Here is a 21,277-nt window from a genome sequence, read left to right as displayed (position 1 = left end):
TTGGGAACCTTGTTCTGCAGTCTAGTGACCTAAATGGCTCTCCTTTCGATGCTTAGCAACCTTTTGCATAACCTGTGTGATCATGGAGGCACACCTGGACACAGATCCTGTTGTGTCGGAGTCAAGGAGGCCTGAGGACTGCCATGCAGCGCCTTTCTTGGCTTCTTCATGCTGCCATCAGATTCTGTTCAGTGCTGTACTGGTTCTGTATATCCTGCAGGTTTCCAAACCCTAGAATGCTAAACAGGAAGTGGGGACAACTTGAGAATACCCCAGCATCCTGCCTTTGCCATTGTTTATCTGTCTTTTACTTGGAGTAGAACTGTCAAGCTAGTCCCCATGCCCTCTCCCTTGTGGGGAGTTACCAGCTCTTGCTTTCTGGGGAACTGCCTGGCCTTGCCCTCCCTCCTTTTGAAGAAGAATGCTCTCTTTCCTGGTGGGAGACGATGATAGGTTCTGGACAAATATGGGAGCAGAATTTGTAGATCTTAAGGAAATGACAAGCAGAAATTAAACTGCAATCTCTAACCTGAACAAATAAAGATATAAGGAGAACAGAAAAACCCAAACAAACAACAAAACAAAAAACAAAAACAAAACAAAAAAACCATAAAGCACCTACCTACATGTGGAAATGGATATAATGAAAAGTATAGAAAATGTAGGATCATCATAGAAGGGGGAAAGTTGAGTTGGCATCCTGTATACAATCAGACTAAAATTGACTCTATATTTGCAAACATTTTGGGATGATGAAAGCATTTGGTGAAAGGAGTTACTAGATAGATACACACTCTTCAATGGTCACCAATAGCCATAGCCTGATTATTGTTTTCTAATTGGAGAATATTAGAATGAATATACTCATTCACTGGGAAGTGAATTACACTCCATTAATTTGACCCACAATTTCTGAAGTTATCATCTTGTGATCACAGGTCTGAACTCTAGGTCTTACCGAAAGGTGGCAACATTTCCCATCGGCCAGTATAGGTAAATGGACTTGGAAGCAGCAGTGTTGTCAGACCTGAATGCATCCACTTCATAACCAATCCACAGGTAAGCCAATGGAATGACGTTTTATCTTAAATTTCTTATTTCTATAAAGAGAATCAAATATCTGTTAGTTTAATTTGCATTGTAGTTGGTGTTGTGGTAAAACCACGTTCTTCCTGCCCCAGAGCAAAAAAGAACACATCCATTGCTAAGTCTAAGCACCGCAGCACTTACAGAAAGCCACCTGTATCAATATTTCTTACCTGAATTTAGTTAAGGAGTAACTATTTTGCTTTGTTTTTTCCCATAATACACAAAGGAAATTATTTCAAGATTTTTTATTTTAATTAATTACATGGAAAAATCTTTCCAGAATACAAACAAAAATATTGTTTGACTTAGTAAAATTTTCTGTTGTCTATCTCCCTGTACTAAAATATTCAATAACCTCATTCCAATAGCTCCTGTAGAAAACCCGCAAACTATATATCACACAAGTAACCAAAAAGGCAATCCTTTTTTCCTTTAGTTTAGCCAAATAATTAGAATAATGTCTTCCTATCAAGCATTCTGGTATTATTAGAAGTGTTTTTAAGAAACAATAATGTTTGAAGCATATTTTCTCCTTTTGTCATTCTTTTTTGAGTAATTTGCTCTTCGAGAATTCTACATTAAAATACAACACATTTGATGATTGTTTTTGTCACTTTCTCCTTCCATTCTATCTCCTGACAGATCTCCCCACACTCATGATTTTTTTTGTATTTTTTTAATGATGGATGTTTCATTTGCTGTGTAAGCCTAGGTATTGAACTTTCCTTCAGATACTCGTGAGCTAATATGTGGCTAGAAAACTGAAGATAATGGCTCCCTCTCAAATTTAGGGCACAGAATATCACAAGAATAAATCATGGTTCAAAAATCCTGTATATAACCCTTTAATATTCAAAACATGGGAAGACTAATTGCACTACAAAGAAAGATTCCTCATATAATCTAATGTAACATACTATAGTTAAAATACAAGCCATCATGCAACATGTACTTCAAGATATACATACACACATGTCTCAATAATGAGATATTTATATTTACATTTTATATTCACCATTTAAACATATATATATATATATATATATATATATATATATATATACATACACACACATCTGTATATCTCAAAATTCCCAAGAAATGCTTGAACCTGAAACCTCTAATTCCAATGTCTGATAAGAGATAATCTTCCTTAAAAATGGAAATAACAATAATCACTTCTTATAAACTTGATAAACTTCTTTCCATAATGTGAAGGAGAATCTAAAAATAGTTTTAATTACAATTGCAACATGACAGAAGGGACCGTATGTACTGCCTTTAAGAAACCAACCATTTCTGTTTCCTTTATTCTCAACACAAAGTTAAGTTTACTTCCTTCCATCAACTACACTTATATGGCAAATGATCAGTTTATTTCTTTTTACATTTCTGATGAGTTGATTACTATCTTTTAAAATAAAATGTGAAGATTTCCCACTGTGGAAAGAAACGGAGCTCTGTACCAAAAAAACAAGAAAGATGGACAGATTGACAGATACCCAATCCATTCTTTTATTTTCAGCCTGCCTCAGACACTAATTACCATTTTCTGTGAAGGAGCTTACATGACTGATCAGGGTTGCCAGAAAAACGTACCCAGTTTGTGTATTTATAATGTATAGAAGAACTCTCACCTGAATATTTTATTTTTCTCACAATCTGTGAAATGGATCTTCTGGAAAATGATTCACTGATGATCAGAAAATTTAACCCCTGCCCCCGCCCAAAACGGAATAGACTATTTTATTGATGTCTGTCTGATAAATTTATGTACTTATGAGAACACCACTTAAGATATTTACTTGATATTATCAATACCAGCATCACATATTCTAGAAGGCTGTGATCATAAGTAGTGGAGATTATATATGATGTCATCCCAGAAAATATCTCTATGGTCATAAATTCTAATATAACCAAGTACACAGTTTCATTCAATCACAACAGTTTTCTCTAGTGTCTGCAGAATCACCAAGCAAGACTTAGTGCCAGCAGTTTCCCTTGATAGTGGAGAGATAGAAGCTGCTTCCTGTCTCTTCATGCTAATCTGGAAGCTATGAGGTCAGGAGACTTACATATGTAGCCCCTTACGACCAAAAAACTTGCTTCTCTAATCTATTTGTAAACAGCAAGCAAGAAGGCTCCTGCTTATCAGGAGTTTAATATTTTATTTAGAGAAATGTGTCACTATATAGTTCACAGGGCTCTCATTACCAGTTGTAATACTCCTAAGTTAGTTTTTAAAAAAATGCTAGAAATGTGGGCACATGCCTGCATAACTGTCTCCTTGGTAGCTTGTCACTAATCTTTCACCAGATTCAAACAGCAGAGTAGTACTTTAATTAATTAATTTTTTAAATGTGCCCAAAGAATGTGTCAAAACAAATTGAGAAATATATAGGAGTAGTCCAGTAAGCGTCAACCCTACTCAAAGAAGTATATGCCATTAAGGAAACTTGAAAGTAAGAGAAATCTCCCCTAGGATTGTCAATTAGATTGCCTATCTAATACCAAATACACATTCCGGAAAAAATAAATACAAGGAATATTATACTGACTGAGTAGGTTATATTTAAGTACTTAGAAACTGTACATATATATGTATCAATGCATAGCTATTATATATGTATATCTTATGTTAGCTTACATATAAAATAATGTGTAAGAATGAGTAACAAAAAATAAAACCAGAAAGCCATGATTTCAAAAGAGAACAAGGAGGGGTATATGGAAGGATGTAGAAGGACATGGAAGAGGAAAAAGAAGGAGAATGTAAAGTAATTATAATCTCAAAAATAAAGGAAGTTATAAACAGTTTTGTACCTTTAGGCCTTTCCACTGAGTAGCCTTTTATAGTAAGGAAAGCATGATGCGTATACTTACAGTTTACTGGATACCACCAAAATGTCATCAAACAAGGTCAGATATCATTTCTTTCTTTTCCACCCTCTTTGGATAACCGCAGCACCCTGGTAAACCACGGTTAGATTTTCTTGTCCTACATCTTCCTCCTTAGTCGTGTCCATATTAAAAAAAAAAAAAAAACATTTCTCCTGATGCAGAGCTCCACCTAGAGAACAAGTGTTCAGTGGATAAGTTAAAAACCAATGTTCATACTGGATTTCAAAGGGTGAACGGTGTTCAAATGCAGACTCAGTTTTCCAAGCATGATTCTGCTGAGCTATAGACAGCTTTAAAATGTAACAGAAACTATGTCATGGATGAAGGGAACTACTGGGAACGTATTGAAGAAGTAGGATCTTTTCAGAAGTGGGACCCTTTTCAGAAGTGTCATGGGAATAGTTTGAAAAAGTGTAGTTGGTAGAATATAGAGCAATGGTTCTCAAACTCTAAATGCTACAGCACTTGAATGCAGTTCCTAAACTTGTAGCGATACCCTCCAATAAAATTATTGCATGGCTACTTTATAACTGAATTTTTTGAAACTTTGATAAATCCTAATGTAGATATACATTATGTCACATATCAGATATGATACTCTGAGAAAATGCTATAACTAAACCTTTGTGAGCTAACATTGTAGATGTGCTCTAAATAATCAGGTTATCTTGATTTAAATCAGTTAGATCTCTGGGAGAGTCTCAGAATTGCCAGGCTTGGTCCAGCTCAAGATACAAGAAAGAAAGATTCCTGATAGTTGCAAACAAAACAACAACAAGAACAACAAAAGGAAAAATGAAAAAAAATACAAGAATTCATCAAAAAAATTTGTGAAATTTGCCTTGTCTAGCAAAGGTAGACATTTCCCCTGACTGTGGCAAAAGGGACATACGACTCTCCATTGACTTGTTCATATTAGGATATCAATTTCCATTCTGACCTTCTTTATTCTTGAAGGAGGTAATCATACTTGGTATAAATTTAAAATCCCACATCTAGGTTACAGACATTTTCCAACATCCTCATTCCCTTCTTCATTATACTAATTCCTAACATGTGCTAGAATCCCCTTCCTCTCTTTGTGAGTCCTTTTCTGTGACTCTCTTCTGATAGTCTTCCTTGTCTTTTCCCAGACTTGGTCAAGCCTGTTTCTGTTTTCTATATTCTGAAATTTTCCATCTGCCTCTGAACATTTTTCTTTCTTATCCATAATAAAATTGTTCCCTATAATAAGGGAGTGGCTTCTGTTTTGGTGGTTTCTTTATCGTGCCCTGCTCTTTCAGTTTGGATATTTAAAATATATACTTACTCAAGTGACTATAATTCATCCCACTATATATGTTACATATTTCAAAGAATATGTACAGAAATGTCATAGCTTTCACTTAGAAAGGACTTAAGACTCACTTGAATCAAAAGGAGAACAGACAATAGTTGCCATCACACACATCAAGCAATATTATAAAGATATGTTTAAAAAAAGAGTAGTACCTCAGCTTCATGAACAAAATTTTAATTTAATGACCATGTCATGAAAGTTGTGCATGTCTCCTCTGAGTCAGTGTTAAATTCTGAGCATTAGATTACAAACGGCACAATGTGTGTTGGAAACAATAACAATTTCTTAAAAACCAGAGAATTCTTAGATTGTGGGTTAGATTTACCAGTTTCTTAAAATAAAAATCTACAGTCATGGGGGGTAAAGTAATTGGATTGAGCATAAAATTATCCTCACTTCTAACTTGTACAGTTTTTAAAGCTTTACAAAAATTATTCTCCTGTGTAGCACAAAATATACCCCTCTCCATGTGATAACTGTGTTTCTGTAGAAGATTGGTACTGAATATTGCTACAATGATTACCCTATCAAGAAACCACTGCTGAGTTGAGTTATTTCATATGATTTTGAATAATCAAGACAGAACACTTCATGATACCATAAGTCTATCCTGAGAATCAAATTATATAAATATATACCTTTTTAGTAGAGCCTGCGATGAAGAACTTAAAAAACAATGTGAAATTTACATTTGCCTTCCTGCCTCTAGACGCCAAACTGGTGACTACAGTGGCTAGAAAACAACTGAAGTCTCAGGATTCTGTAGTTGTCAGGCTGAAGGACCATTGTGATGTCAATATTCTAAGGCACATGTCATCTGGCAAAGTGACACGTGCATTTCATTTACTCTCCCTGTGGCTTTAGAACATAATTTTTGTACACAGGTGGAACCACAAGTGTTGTAATGAATAACATTTTCACAACTATAAATATACATATAGATGTAGATATACCTATATGATATAGATGAGATAGAAGACACATACATGGATAGATGGATAGATAGAGAGAGAGAGTGAGAAAGAGAGATAGAGAGAGAGATAGAGAGATAGAGAGAAGATTGATAGAGAGATAGAGAGGGATGGATGGATGGACAGATAGATAGATGGACAGATGGACAGGCAGATAGATGGTTAGACAGACGTGTATAGGAAGATATTGATTTAAAATATTGTGAAATGCATATGAATCTTCAAAAATTGTCAATTCTTATTTTTTCAACCTAAGGTTCCTTATGAAAAAGGTAGCATGGAGACTTCTTTAACACTGAAAACCTTAGAACTGAACAGACACAAAATCACAAGGAACTTTAAATTGTAATGTGCTTTCCTGACATAGAATCAGAAACCATCACACACTTCTGTGAAGTTAGAAAGCTTTGAAGGATACAGAGGAGGACACACAACTATCAATATATAGTAAATTTTATAGAGTAAAGTCTAAATTAATCTAATTAATTTGTAAATTAAAATTATTAACCTAATAAATTAATTAAATTACTATTACTAAATAACTCAAAGTATTTGAACTTATACCCAATTTGTTTGGTCTTAGTCAGTGAAGTTTTTTTAAAACAAAACAAAGTAAAAAAAAAAAAAACCAGAAGAAATACAAGACCAGCATTCACTTTTGAAGTTCTCAGGAAACTTGATTTTCCTAGTTTGTGTTCAAAGATTAACATCCATAGGTTATCTTCTCTAGGCATTTTTCTTCCTGTCCAAAGGGCTTAGATTTGGTTTTTATTGATTACTTTGGGTGGCTCACACATCTTATAACCCTATCTTCAACTCACCCTGCATCCTCTTTTGGTCTTCATAGAGAGCTCCATGTGTGCCATACTTTTATATAAAAATTAAAATAATTTATAAAAATATTAGCACTCCCTTATTCATAGAATATGGTAACACATTTAAAAAGTAATTTAAATGAATTATAATTTTGTACTTTTGTAATTAACTGAAGCTCCACTTAATAAAATACTATAAAGTTTCATAAATTCAGTAATCCTGCCATAACTAGCACATCAGGCATATAGAAAGACATTCTGGAGTATGGTGTTGATCATGATTATATCAAGAGAAAAAACAGTTAAGTGATGATATAGTCCGCTTATATTAATCTGATTTTGTACGAGAAGTTCAATGGAATATGTCTTCCATGATATGCTGCTTCTGGTTAAATGTAAGAACCTATGTTTAATTCTATATTTTCTTTTCTATCAAGCTTCACATTACCTATTAGAGATCAATCCCTTTCAAAACAACATTATATAAAGTCCAGATTTAACGTAATTTTTCAGTAAGTAGGAAAATCTCTGCCTTGCAAAGATAAATCATATTTTCCCATATAGAAATTATCTCCATGTTTAAAAGTCTAATTGTGTCTATTCTATACATTCAGTGAAGCTTGGTTATCATTTGCTTAACAGCTAATATTCACGTGTAGGTGATATAGGACATATTTGTCTTTCTGGGTCGAGGATACCTCACTTGGGATGTTATTTGCCTGCAAATTACATGATGCCATTTTCTTTAACAACTGTGTAATATTGGAATATGTAAACTATCAAATTTTATTCATCCATTCTTCTTTAGAGAGGCATCTAGCTTATTTCCATCTTCTGGTTATTGGGAATAGAGCAGCATTAAATATGGTAGAGAAAGTCTCTCTCTGATAGGATGAAATATGCTTTGGGTTTATGTTGAAGAGTGGTATAGCTAGACCTTGAGATAAATTGATTTCCAACTTTCTGAGGAACCTCCATATTGATTTTCATAGAGGATAAAAAGTTTGCATATTTTTATTAAAAACCAATTTTTTTATTTTTATTTACTTTGTACATTTGTCCTCTATAGAATGTATTGTTGGTTAAAAATCTTTTCCCATTCTGTAGGTTCTTGATTTGCCTAATGACAGTGTCTTTTGTCATGTATATCTTCTTGGTTTAAGGAGGTCCCATTTTTATTAAATTTTGGTGTTAGCACTTTCACTAATAGAGTCTTGTTCAGAAAGCTTTCTCTTCTGTCAGTGAGTTCAAGGTTATTCATTACATACTCTCCTATCATATTGAGTATATCTGGCTTATTGTAGTTTTGTTGCATTTGTAGTTGAGTTTTGTACAGGGTGATAAGTATAAACCTATTTTAATTCTCCTGCATGCAGACATTTGATGAAATCTACCATAGGTATGTAAATTTGTGTCTGGCTTATCAGGCCAATTCTTTTTATCACTGTGTCTGTTTTGTGACAATACCATACTTTTATTATATCACAGTGTTTTAGATATCCAGTTCTCTCTCTCTCTGCCTCTCTCTGTCTCTGTCTCTCTGTCTCTCTTTCTCTCTCTCTCTCTCTGTGTGTGTGTGTGTGTGTGTGTGTGTGTGTGTGTGTTTACTTCCATTTGAAGTTGAAATTAATCCATTCAAGATCTGTCAACTGTACTGGAATTTTGATGTTGATCACACTGAATCTAATAAATACTTTTGGTAGAATGACCATTTCTTTTTTTTTTCTTGGACACTCTCTTTATCTACACTTCAAATATAATCCCCTTTCCTGGTTTCTCCTCCCCCCCCCAAAAAACCCTATTCCATCCCCACACCCCGGCCTCCATTAGGGTGCTCCCGCAACCTACCTACCCACTCCCTCCAACCTCCCCAAACTGGCATTCTACTATAATGAAGCATCAAGCCTTCATTGGAGCAAGGACCTCTCCTCCTATTACTGCCCAACAAGGCTGTCCTCTGTTACATATGCGACTGGAGACATGGGTCACCCCATGTGTATTCTTTGGTTGGTGGTTTAGTCCCTCGGAGTTTTGGGGTGTCTAGTAGGTTGATCCTATTCTTCATATTAGGTTGCAAATCCCCTCACATACCTAAGTCCTTTCTCTTACTCCTCCAAAGGGGACCCCATTCTCAGTCCAGTGTTTGGCTGCAAGGATTTGCCTCTGAATTTCTCAGGCTCTGACAGAGCCTATCTGGAGGCAGCTTCTGTCAACATGCAACACTTGGCATTTCCAATAGTGATTAGGTTTTGATGACTGCATGTAGGATGGATCACCATGTGTGGCAGGCTCTGGATGGCCTTCCCTACAGTCTCTGCTCCACACTTTGTGTCTGTATTTTCTTCTGTGATTATTTTTCCCCCTTCTAAGAAGAACTGAAATATCCACACTTTTGTCTTTCTTCTTGAGCTTCATGTGGTCTGTAAATTGTGTCTTGGGTATGACAAGTTTTAAGATTAATATCCACTTCTCAGTGAGTACATATCGTGTGTGTTCTTTTCTGATTGGGTTACCTCATTCAGGATGATATTTTTTACTTCCATTCATTTTCCTAAAACTTTCATGAAGTCATTGTTTTCAATAGCTGAGTAATTATCCATTGTCCAAATATACCACAGTTTCTGTATCCATTCGTCTGTTGAATGACATGTAGGATTTTTCCCAGCTTCTGGATATTATAAAGAAGGCTGATATGAACATAGTGGAGCATGTTTCCTTGTTATATGTTGGAGCATCTTTTGGGTATATGCCAAGGAGTTGTATAGCTGGGTCCTCAAATAAAACTGTATCTAATTTTCTAAGGAAATGACAGACTAATTTCAAGATCATTTCTTAAGACTGTTCTAAGAGCAAGAGTCGACAAATGGGACCTCGTAAAATTGCAAAGCTTCTGTAAGGCAATGGACACTGTCCTTAAGACAAAATGTCCACCAACAGTTTGGGAGAAGATATTTACCAATCCTACACCTGATAGAAGACTAATGTCCAATACATACAAATAACTCAAGAAGTTAGACTCCAGAAAATCAAATAACCCTATTAAAAATGGGATACAGAGCTAAAAAAATAATTCTCAGCTGAGGAATTTTGAATAGCAAAGAATTACCTAAAGAAGTGGTCAACATCCTGAGTTATCAGGGAAATGCAAATCAAAACAATCCTGAGATTCCACCTAACACCAGTTAGAATGGCTAAGATAAAAATTTCAGTTAAAGTCAGATGCTGGCGAGGATGAGAGATAGTAGAATACTCTTTCATTGTTTGTGGGATTGTAAAATGGTACATTCACTGTGGATATCAGTTTGGGGGTTCCTTAGAAAAGCTCTGGTGGACAGGGGTATGTAAGCATTTTTTTGGAGACAGAGTAGGAGGAATTGGATGAGGAACCATTGGAGAGTGGACCAGGAGGTGGATAATGACTGGACTGTATATAAAACAAGCCTAAATCAACAAAAGCAATAATAATAAAAAAAATAATGAGGAGGAGGAAGAAGAATTGGCAGAGGAAGAAGAGGAAGAAGAGTAGAAGGAGGAGAAAAATAGAAAATCTTCATGGAAAGGGAGTGGTAACCCCACCCAGTTCATCTTCCAACTTTTGAAAAAGAATTTTTAAAAACTTTAAAATAGCTGTATTGCTACATGCATTTTATACCAGCCCTTGAGGTGAGGTGGTAGCAGAGTGATTTTAAAGCCAGCCTTGTCTACAGAGCCAACTCAAGTATAGCCAAGATTAAACATTGAACGAAACCATCAAAAGCAAAAGGCTGGTCAAACTGTACTTGAACAATAATCCATGTCCCAATACTGGAAACCAACACATCTTAACAACATTGGGTATGTGCTTGTAACTTTAGAGATACATATGCAAGAGTAGGGTTATGGAATCTCCCTCTGTGAGTTAAACAAGTAAATAACCCCTAGGTTATGGCAGAGGTAACCCTGAACGAAGATCCATAGAGGTCATTGTATTAAGCTGCGAGGATGAAGCCTAGATTGCCTTGGAGACTCTAAGATGTTGATAATGTCAATGTAGTCTTGTATGCTTGCCAAAGCATGCTGCTAACGGGGAATAAACACAGCTCAAAAGAAAGATGAGTTTTGTAGCCAATAAATTTGAAAAGAGGTGGAGATCCAAAGAATGCTTTGAAATTAAACATGGAGATTCAGAATTTAGAGTTTGTCTAGCTGGGATTTAGTCTTACTTTCATCTAGTATTTCCATATTATGTCCCCTTTTCTCACTTTTGGAATGGTAATTTATATTTTGTGTCACTGTGTGTTGAAAGTAAGTGATCCGCATTTTCATGTTGATTTTATAGAGGATTACAGTAAGGAGATTGCATGAGTCTCAGAAGAGACTTGGAACTTTCAAACAGTGCAGACACTATGATAGACCCTTGAAGTTGGACTATGGGGGACACAGAATAAAATGTGTGAGTGTGAATGAAGGGTCCTTGTAGGCTACTCTGGAGTGTCAATATGAGGAAGTCTGGTTTTGCTAGAGCAAGTGTGGCTCTCTCTTTTGCAAGAAGTGTTTTATTCTGGCAGAGAGGGGTGAGGAGCTTTGAAGTTTAAGAAGCACAAGCCATGCCAAATGTCAGTTTTATGTTTTGCTGCCTTGGGATCTGGATATAGAATTCTAAGCTATCTCTCCAGCCAGCTCACTACCAAGTTTTTAGCCTCGATGATAATGGATTAAACTTCTGAAACGTATGCCAGCCCTAAATAAATGTTTCCCATTAAAAGAGTTGTTATGGGCCCTGTATCTCTTCACAGCAATAGAACCCTAACTAAGACAAATAATATAAAATAATAAAACTTCAAATCTTTGAAGAAAGAAACTGAAGAAAATATTTGAATATGGAAAGATGCCCTAGGCTTATACTACCAGTAAGATTAATATAGCAAAAATAGCCATCCTATTCAAAAGAATCTACAGATTTAATGAAATCTCCATAAAAATTGCCACATAATCCTTTACAGACCTTAAGAGAACAATATGTAATTTCATATGGAAAAGCATTATGCCCAGGATAGCTAAAATGGTTCAGTACAATAATTAAAACACAACCCTATTACAATCCCTGATTTCAAGATCTATAACAGAGCTGTAATAATAAGAGTCAGATGCAGATATGTGTACCCAACCAATGAACAGAACCTTCTGACCCTCTGGTTGAATTAGGGAAAAGCTAGAAGTTGAGGAAGAAGGTGACCCTGTAGGAAGACCAGCAGTCCCAATTAACCTGTATCCCCGAGATCTCTTGTACACTGGATGACCGACCAAGTAGGCAGTATACACCAGCTGATATGAGACCCCCAACACATATACAGCACAGAAATCTCAGGCCTGGGTTAAATCAGAGAAGATGCACCTAACCCTCAAGAGACTGGAGGACCCAGGAACTTTAGAGATCTGGTGGGATGGGTGGGGTGGGGACATCTTCCTGGAGGTAGGGAGGGCAGGAAGGAGGTATGGGATGTGGTACAGTCAGAGGGTGGAGCAGAAGAGGACTAAAACCTAGAGTGTACAAATAAATATAAATTTTAAAAAGACACAGGTATGGGCATTAAAGCATACAGTTTGATCAGTGAAATGCAGTATAAGACCCAGACATAAATCTACATACTTATGAACACATTATTTTTGATGAAGAGGCTAGAAATACACAGGGGAAAAAGAAAGCATCTTCAACAATATTTATGTTCTAACTGTATTTTTACATGTAGAATAAGAAATAGAACTGTATCTATCATCCTGTACAAAACTCAAGTCCCAGTTGATGAAAGAGCTCAACGTAAAACCCGACATACTGAACTTTATAGAAGAAAAAGTGGGAAATAGTCTTGAATGCATTAGCACAGGAGAGAATTTCCTCAACAGAATACTAATAAGACCAGCAATATGGTCAATAATTGAAAAAAATGTTACCTCAGAAACTAAAAATCATCTGTAAGGCAAAGAACACTGTCAGTAGGAGGAAATGGAAGTTTACAGAATTGGAAAAGATTTTCACCAACTCCCCATCTGACAGAGGGCTAATATCCATTATATATAAAGAACTTAAGAAACTAGATGTCAGCAAAATATTCCAATTACAAAATTTGGTGCACATCTAAAGAGACTTTACAACAAAGCAATCCTGAGTTGCTGAGAAACACATAAAGAAACGTTCAACCTCCTTAGCCAACAAAGAAAAGAGATAAAAACTACCATGAAATAATATTTTATAGCTATCAGAATGACTAAGAGTAATAGTAAAAGTGTCAGTTCATGCTAGTGAGAATGTGGTGCAAGGGGAAACTTCCTGTTGGTTGGAGTGCAAACTTCTACAGCTCCAATGGAAATGAAAATAGCAGTTTCTCAGAAAGATAAGAATCAATCTTCTAAAAGACCCAAGTATACTATTTTTGGGCATATACCCATAGGATGCTCCATCCTACCACAAGGACACCTGTTAAATTATGTTCATCGTGGCTTTACTCATAATATCCATAAACTTGAAACCATGTGGATATTCCTCAACCAAAAATTAATAAAGTGTGGTAGATTTGTATAATGGAGTATGACTCAACTGATATAAACAATGGCATTTTGAAATTTGCAGAAAAATGTATGTAACCAGAAAAAAAAATCTTGAGGCAGGTTATCTAGACATAGAAGAACAATATAGTATGTATTCAATCATACATGCATATTAACTGCTAAGTAAATAATAAGTTACAATTCATAGACCTAGAAAGGTTAGATAAAGAAATAGGCTATAGGAATCGTGGATCTCCTTGGGCAGGGGAAAAAGGACAGTTTTTTTTTTTTGTGAATTAAGGGAGTGTAGGGATGGGAATAGGTGGGGTCAGGTTCATGGGGAGTGATGAAGTGAGAGTTAGGATTAAGATAATTGGAATTGGATGCATATACAGTTGTGGTGTGGAAATCTCATTCAGAGTAAACTTCATTGAAGGTGATTCTATTCGTAGAGTAGAAACTCTGACTTGGCCATCTCTTATAGCCAAAGAAGGCTTAAAGTGGCTAAACTTGGCCACAGGGATCTGCAAACAACCCATGATCATGATAGAACAAAGGGGTGCCCTCCACAAACTGACAGCATGACCTCATTGCCAAGGACAGCATCTACAAAGTTCATAAAGGACAAATCATGCATGTTTTCCTTCATTCTAAATTCCTACATTCTAGCCTGTTTCGTACAGGTATTCTGCAGCGTACCAAAACTAACACGAGAGCACCAACGTAGCCAAAAATCCTTTGAACCACAATTTGTCCTCCCTGAAAGATGTACCAGGGCAATGTGGTGCCAAACTTGGGAGGATAGCCAATTAATATGATAGTATATTTAAGTGATCCCAAAAGTTTCTCCAGAGAACTACTAAACCTGATAAACACCTTCAGCAAAGTGGCTGGGTATAAAATTAACTCAAATAAATCAGTAGCCTTCCTCTACACAAAAGAGAAACAACCCAAGGAAGAAATTAGGGAAACGACACCCTTCATAATAGTGCCAAATAATATAAAATACCTCCGTGTCACTTTAAAAAGCAAGTGAAAGATCTATATGATAAGAGCTTCAAGCCTCTGAAGAAAGAAATTGAAGAGGACCTCAGAAGATGGAAAGATCCCCCATACTCATGGATTGGCAGGATTAATATAGTAAAAATGGCCATTTTACCAAAAGCAATCTACAGATTCAATGCAATTCCCATCAAAATAATAATCCAATTCTTCAGAGAGTTAGACAGAAAATTTTGAAAATTTATCTGGAATAACAAAAAACCCAGGAGAGCTAAAAATATCCTCAACAATAAAGCGACTTCTAGGGGAATCACTATCGCTGAACTCAAGCAGTATTCCAGAGCAATAGTGATAAAAACTGCATGGTATTGGTACAGAGACAGACACATTGACCAATGGAAAAGAATTGAAGACCCAGAAATGAGCCCACACAGCCATGGTCACTTGATTTTTGACAAAGGAGCCAAAACCATCCAATGGAGAAAAGATAGCATTTTCAGCAAATAGTGTTGGTTCAACTGGAGGTCAACATGTAGAAGAATGCAGATCGATCCGTGCTTATCACCCTGTACAAAGCTTAAGTCCAAGTGGATCAAGGACCTCCACATCAAACCAGATGCACTCAAACTAATAGAAGAAAAAGAGGGCAAGCATCTCAAACACATGGGCACTGGAGAAAATTTCCTGAACAAAACACCAATGGCTTATGCTCTAAGATCAAGAATCGAAAAATGGGATCTCAGAAAACTGCAAAATTTCTGTAAGGCAAAGGACACTGTTGTTAGGACAAAGCGATAAGCAACAGATTGGAAAAAGATGTTTACCAACACTACAACTGATAGACGGCTTATATCCAAAATATACAAAGAACTCAAGAAGTTAGACTGCAGGGAGACAAATAACCCTATTAAAAAATGGGGTTCAGGGCTGGAGAGATGGCTCAGCGGTTAAGAGCACCCGACTGCTCTTCCAGAGGTCATGAGTTCAATTCCCAGCAACCACATGGTGGCTCACAACCATCTGTAAAGAGATCTGATGCCCTCTTCTGGTGTATCTGAAGACAGCTACAGTGTACTTATATATAATAAATAAATAAATCTAAAAAAAAATGGGGTTCAGAGCTAAACAAAGAATTCACAGCTGACGAATGCCGAATGGCTGAGAAACACCTAAAGAAATGTTCAACATCTTTAGTCATGAGGGAAATGCAAATCAAAACAACCCTGAAATTTCACCTCATTCCAGGAGAATGGCTAAGATCAAAAACTCAGGTGACAGCAAATGCTGGCGAGGATGTGGAGAAAGAGGAAAACTTCTCCATTGTTGGTGGGTTTGCAGACTGGAACAACCATTCTGGAAATCAGTCTGGAGATTCCTCAGATAATTGGACATTGAACTACCTGAGGACCCAGCTATACCTCTCTTGGGCATATACCCAATAGATGCCCCAACATATAACAAAAACACGTGCTCCACTCTGTTCCTAGCAGACTTGTTTATAATATCCAGAAGATGGACAGAACCCAGATGCCCTTCAACAGAGGAGTGGATACAGGAAATGTGGTACATCTACACAATAGAATACTACTCAGCTATCAAAAACAATGACTTTATGAAATTCATAGGCAAATGGATGGAACTGGAAAATATCATCCTGAGTGAGGTAACCCAATCACAGAAAAACATACATGTTATGTGGGAAGGTAAGAGTGTCATTTTCTCTTAGTGACTCATGTGGTAGAAACAGCACCATGACATGTGTGAGTGAAGCTTTTCAAGAGCTGTTGACTGGATGGGGTGGTGATACATGCCTTTAATCCCAGCACTCAGGAGGCACAGACAGACATATCTCTGTAAGTTTGAAGCCACCCTGGTCTACACACCAAGTTGCAGAAGAGCCAGGGATGTTTCTCAGGAACTAAAAAGCAGGAGTATAACTGCAACTTTTTAAAACCTATTTTTAATGATGGTTCTTAAGTATTTTAACTTTCCTGTCTGTCATTTTTACCAGAGGTAGTGGGAAAGAAAGGATATGGGGGAGTGGACTTGTTTAGAAATGGTTCTTTAGAGCAACTCCCATCTGTTTTTTCAGATGGAAAATCGGCAGTTCAGTTCACAGGTCAGCAGCAGCAGCTTGATCTACTCACAAACCCTTCACAGATACATTAGCAATCCAGTTCGGTAGACTCTGGACAGTAAACATGAATCAGCAGCTTTGGCACTACCTTGCAGAGCCAGGCAGGCCTCAGCAGGCATGAGTCAGCAAGATCATACTGATTTCATGACTCCCTGAAAATGTCTGCACAGCATGCATATCAAAATCTTTCTTAGAAAGGAGAGACTACTCAGTTTTGCAATTATTCAGGGCACTAGCCTGGCATGCTGGCACATGCCTCTAACTCCACCATTCGGGAAACAGAGGCAGGCAGATCTCTGAGTTTAAGACCATTCTGATCAATAAAGTAAATTAGAGAATATCCAGAGGTACCTATATAAGCCCTGGGGCTGAAGGGTAATAGGGCCCTTCAGAAGTTTTAGTAGAATTTCTTGATTACCATACACAAGATTTAAGGAAATGGGCCGTCCTTTCTCTGACCCCAGATATCTTAATCAAACAATTGGCTTTTGAAAATACTAATAGAGAAACACTGTCTCAAAAACCAACCAAACAAACAAACAGACAGACAAAGCCAAATGAAAAACAAAAATAAAACAAAAGAAAGAAAACAGTAATCCATACTGTTAAGTGACCTTGCCACCAAGTTATTTCTGAATTGTAAATAAGAATGCCTACACTCAAAAGCTGTGCAGAATTGAGATCGGTGTTCCCTGGTGTTCCCAGCTTGGGGATGGGAGGAGACCATGACAGGGGTAGATAGAAAAAGGTAAAAAGAGCAGAGGAGAAGCCACCATGAGGAAAGAATCTTTAGATAATGGCCATGTGATTTGGCTAATTGGGGTTAAAAGCAGTCCAGACAAAACCAGGGCAAATTATGTAATGGAATTATTGGCTGAGAAATATGCATAATAGTGTACAGGATAGCTATCTGCCCAGTTCATGTGCTAATTAAGGATTATCGTAAATATAAAGCTTGTATGCATCTTTTATCCAGAAACTAAATGAACAAAGGATGGGTAGAAATTCATGGTTGAGATCAAATACTTTCTATCACACAAAACCAGACTCCAGCACCTAGAATTACAATCTTCCCAATCCCAGATACCTAGAGACTAGTATAAAAACACAACCAGTCACAGTCAGGGCATTCAAATGTCTATTAGAGACCATCAACACTATCACAGAAGGCCCTGAATATGTCAACATGACGGAAGAACAAGAATAAAAAAGAGTGTAAAACAGCATTTGCACATATGATAGAGGTCTTTAAAGAGAAAAATAAAGAAATCTGTGAAAACCCTAACTGTGGAAGGAAACGAATAAAGAAAACCTAAACAGGGAGATGTGGATGAGTAAAAGGTAGGAACTCAAATAGTCTCTCAGAGGCAGATTTTAATAACAGACTACAACAGATGGAATAGAGAATCTCAGGCATTGAAGAGATGATAGGAGGAATGGATGCATAGATAGAGGAATATGTTAAATCCAAAAGGAGGAAAAGAGTGGAGGGGGAATAAGAAGAAAGGAAATGGAAAGAAAGAAAAAAGAAAGAAAGAATGAAAGAAAGAAAGAAAGAAAGAAAGGAAGGAAGAAAGAGGGGGTTGGGGATTTAGCTCAGTGGTAGAGCCTTTGCCTAGCAAATGCAAGGCCTTGGGTTTAGGCCCCCGCTCTGAAAAAAAGAAATAAAAAAGAAAGAAGGAAGAAAGGAAGGAAGGAAGGAAGGAAGGGAGGAAGGAAGGAAGGAAGGAAAAAGAAAGAAAGAAAGTCAATTCTGTGAGAAAATATCGAAGAAATAGATAGGGGTTTTGGACAAAATAACAAATGTAATAATAAAATGATAAAGACAATAAAGTATATAAGAAGGAGGAAAAGAAACTCGGGTCAAAAGCAAAAAACCCAAAAAACAAAACAAAGAAAAAAACATTGTCAACAAAAATACAGAAGAAAATGTCCTTAACTTAAATAAGAGACTTATCAAAGTAAAAGGAGCAAACAGAATATGAAATGGCCTGGAGTTGAAAAAGAATACCCCTGGGCATACATTACCTAAGCCAGTAAGCATGGAGAACAAATAAAGTGTAATAAAAGCTGCAAGGGGAAAAGGACTAGTAACATATAAATGCAGTCCTCCTATAAGAATTACACACTACTTCTCCCTAGAGACTCTAAGAGCCGTAAGAGCCTAGATAGATGTGCTGCAGACTAAGAGACCAGACTAATAAAATAGTATTTTAGTTGACCCTACGGCTAGGGCACGGGCTCGGGCTCGGGCTCGTACTAGGGCTCTGGCTCAGGCTCAGGCTCAGGCTCAGGCTCAGGCTCAGGCTCAGGCTCAGGCTCAGGCTCAGGCTTCGGCAAGGTCTTGGGCCAGGGATAGGGCTAGGACATGGGCTGGGTCTCAGGCTAGGACTCAGGCTCAGGCTAGGGATAGGATGGAGTTGGAGGCTCACCCAGGGATGTGGACTCTGACCGGGGAGGGCAGGGGCACCAGGGAGCATGAGAGTATGTGTCACACCTGATACAGTGCTGCAGTCTTTGTACTGGACAAGGTAAGGAGGTAGTGAATCTGTAAAGAGCCTGGCCCTGGTTTTTCATGCTATGAAACCAACCGAATCAGAGGGAGGGTTATTTTATGATTTATGTACTTGAAAGGGGACATAGAGACTCTATGTGCAGGGGCAGAGAAGCCTAGTCGAAAGACTCCCCTCAAAGATAAAAAGGAGTCAAAGGTTCTGTACTCTAAATGTGAACAAAAACTTGTGTTAGGCACAGCAGAATTCAAACCACTAAGGTTAATGATTGAGTTCAACTTTGTGGATAAAGGGTATTACCAGGAGTAAATCCATCACAGCATGGTGTTTTTTGAACAGGCACCATGGCCATCAGAATACAAAGGGAAAAGCACAGAATGATGGGAAATTAAAGTGGTAATACCATGACACATGGCAGAAAGATGCAGGCAAGATGGAGCTGGAGTCAGGTAGCAGGGAAAAAGGAGATAAGTACACGGTGGCTTAGGAAGCAGAGCTAGTAGGATCTACTGTCTGATTCATGGGATCCACCATGTGATTGGGGTCTGTGTCCTTTCAGTTCCATTGCAGTTGACCACTTTCTGTCTCTTGAGTGTCTGTGTTCCCATAAAATGCTTGTGAATGGAGAAGCACTGTGAAAGAGTGTCTCTTCCTCCTAAATTTCCAGTTTTCCTGGAGAATAGGATATGACTCCTGGCTGAGATTCCTGTGGATTTTCAGGAGCTTAAGTGAAAGTTGATTGGCTTTGTCCCTTCTCTGTTGCTCTGACTAAATATGTGTACAAAAGCAACAGTTAAGGGAGAGAAGTTTACTTTGTTTTATAGTTGCAAGATGCACCATAGTGGAAAGTCAATACAGCAGGAGCTTGAGAGCTGTTGTACTGACTGTAAGCAGAGAGCAGAGGGAGATGCTGGTATTCAAATCACTTCATCGACCATATCCAGTCCACTATCCCAGTCAACCATAGAGGGTGGGTCTCCCCATTTCAATTAGGCTAATCAAAAGTGTTCTGCACAGGCATGTCCAGAGGCTAACCTAAATCTAGCAATGCCTTATATAGTAGAGCTAATAATCAAATGATCTTCCACTTGGGTCCCTAGAGGTGTGTCTCCAGGGAGATTCCAGGTGCTGTCAAGGAGATGATCAACAAACATTACCCACCATGCAAACTATGAAGACAAGTTATTCATTTAGACTGAAGCCTACTTGCCATGTATTCCTAGAAGTCCTGGAAAGTAGAAATTCCATAAATATCAAAACCTGAACAACCTCCTCACTTACCAGTCAGGCATGCTAGACCAACACTTCTGAAACTGTGACCTGGACAAGCACCAGTAGCTTCACTACCTGGAAATTATCAGAAATGCAAAATTTAACTCTACTCAACCTATTCTCTGGATGAAGCCAATCACTTCCTCTCATTGGACTGCCTGGAATGGATGGCTTTCTCCATGTGCAGCAAAGCTAAGTTTACAGCAAATTGCAGTTGGGTGTTTGGAGCTTCCTTTTCCTGCCCTTCACTATTACCTGACTTAGTAAAAAGAATCAGCAGGCCCCATCTCTTATTGACAAGGGGACCATTCCAATCTTTGAGAAAAGCAAGATTTAGAAATCAGTATAGTCTTGAAAATCATCACAATGAAGGTAGCTAGATCTTACCATGCCCTGGCAAAGAATCTACAAAATCAAAAAGCTTGATTTTTGTTGTTATTTCTATTAACAGAATGCTAGAACTAAGAAGGACTAAACAGGTGACCCAGGCGACATATAGAACAACATATTTAATTGGGGACTTGCAATTTCAGAGTTTTAGAGCAAGAACATGAGGTATGAACAGCTGAGAGCTCTGATGTTGATAAGGAAGTAGAAGAAAACAAATGCTAACTGGGAATAGTGGGGGCCTTTGCAACCTCAAAATCCACTCCCAGTAACATAGCTCAATCTCGGGTCCAGACCTTGAAACACTGGTGGTCTTGGAGTTT

At 37.5% G+C, this 21,277-nt stretch overlaps 1 protein-coding gene across 1 annotated transcript in view; it reads left to right on the top strand.

Annotated features, from left to right (window-relative positions):
- LOC148001960 (uncharacterized) overlaps window positions 1-21,277 on the top strand; it is a 153,642-nt gene that overhangs the window by 101,552 nt on the left and 30,813 nt on the right. The gene's annotated exons all lie outside the window — the stretch shown is intronic.

Source organism: Rattus norvegicus, chromosome 12, assembly GCF_021556685.1.
Source record: "Rattus norvegicus strain SHRSP/BbbUtx chromosome 12, alternate assembly SHRSP_T2T, whole genome shotgun sequence".
NCBI lineage: Eukaryota > Metazoa > Chordata > Mammalia > Rodentia > Muridae > Rattus > Rattus norvegicus.
The sequence above is the reverse complement of the archived record's forward strand: the minus strand, read 5'-3'. Positions and strand labels throughout refer to the sequence as shown.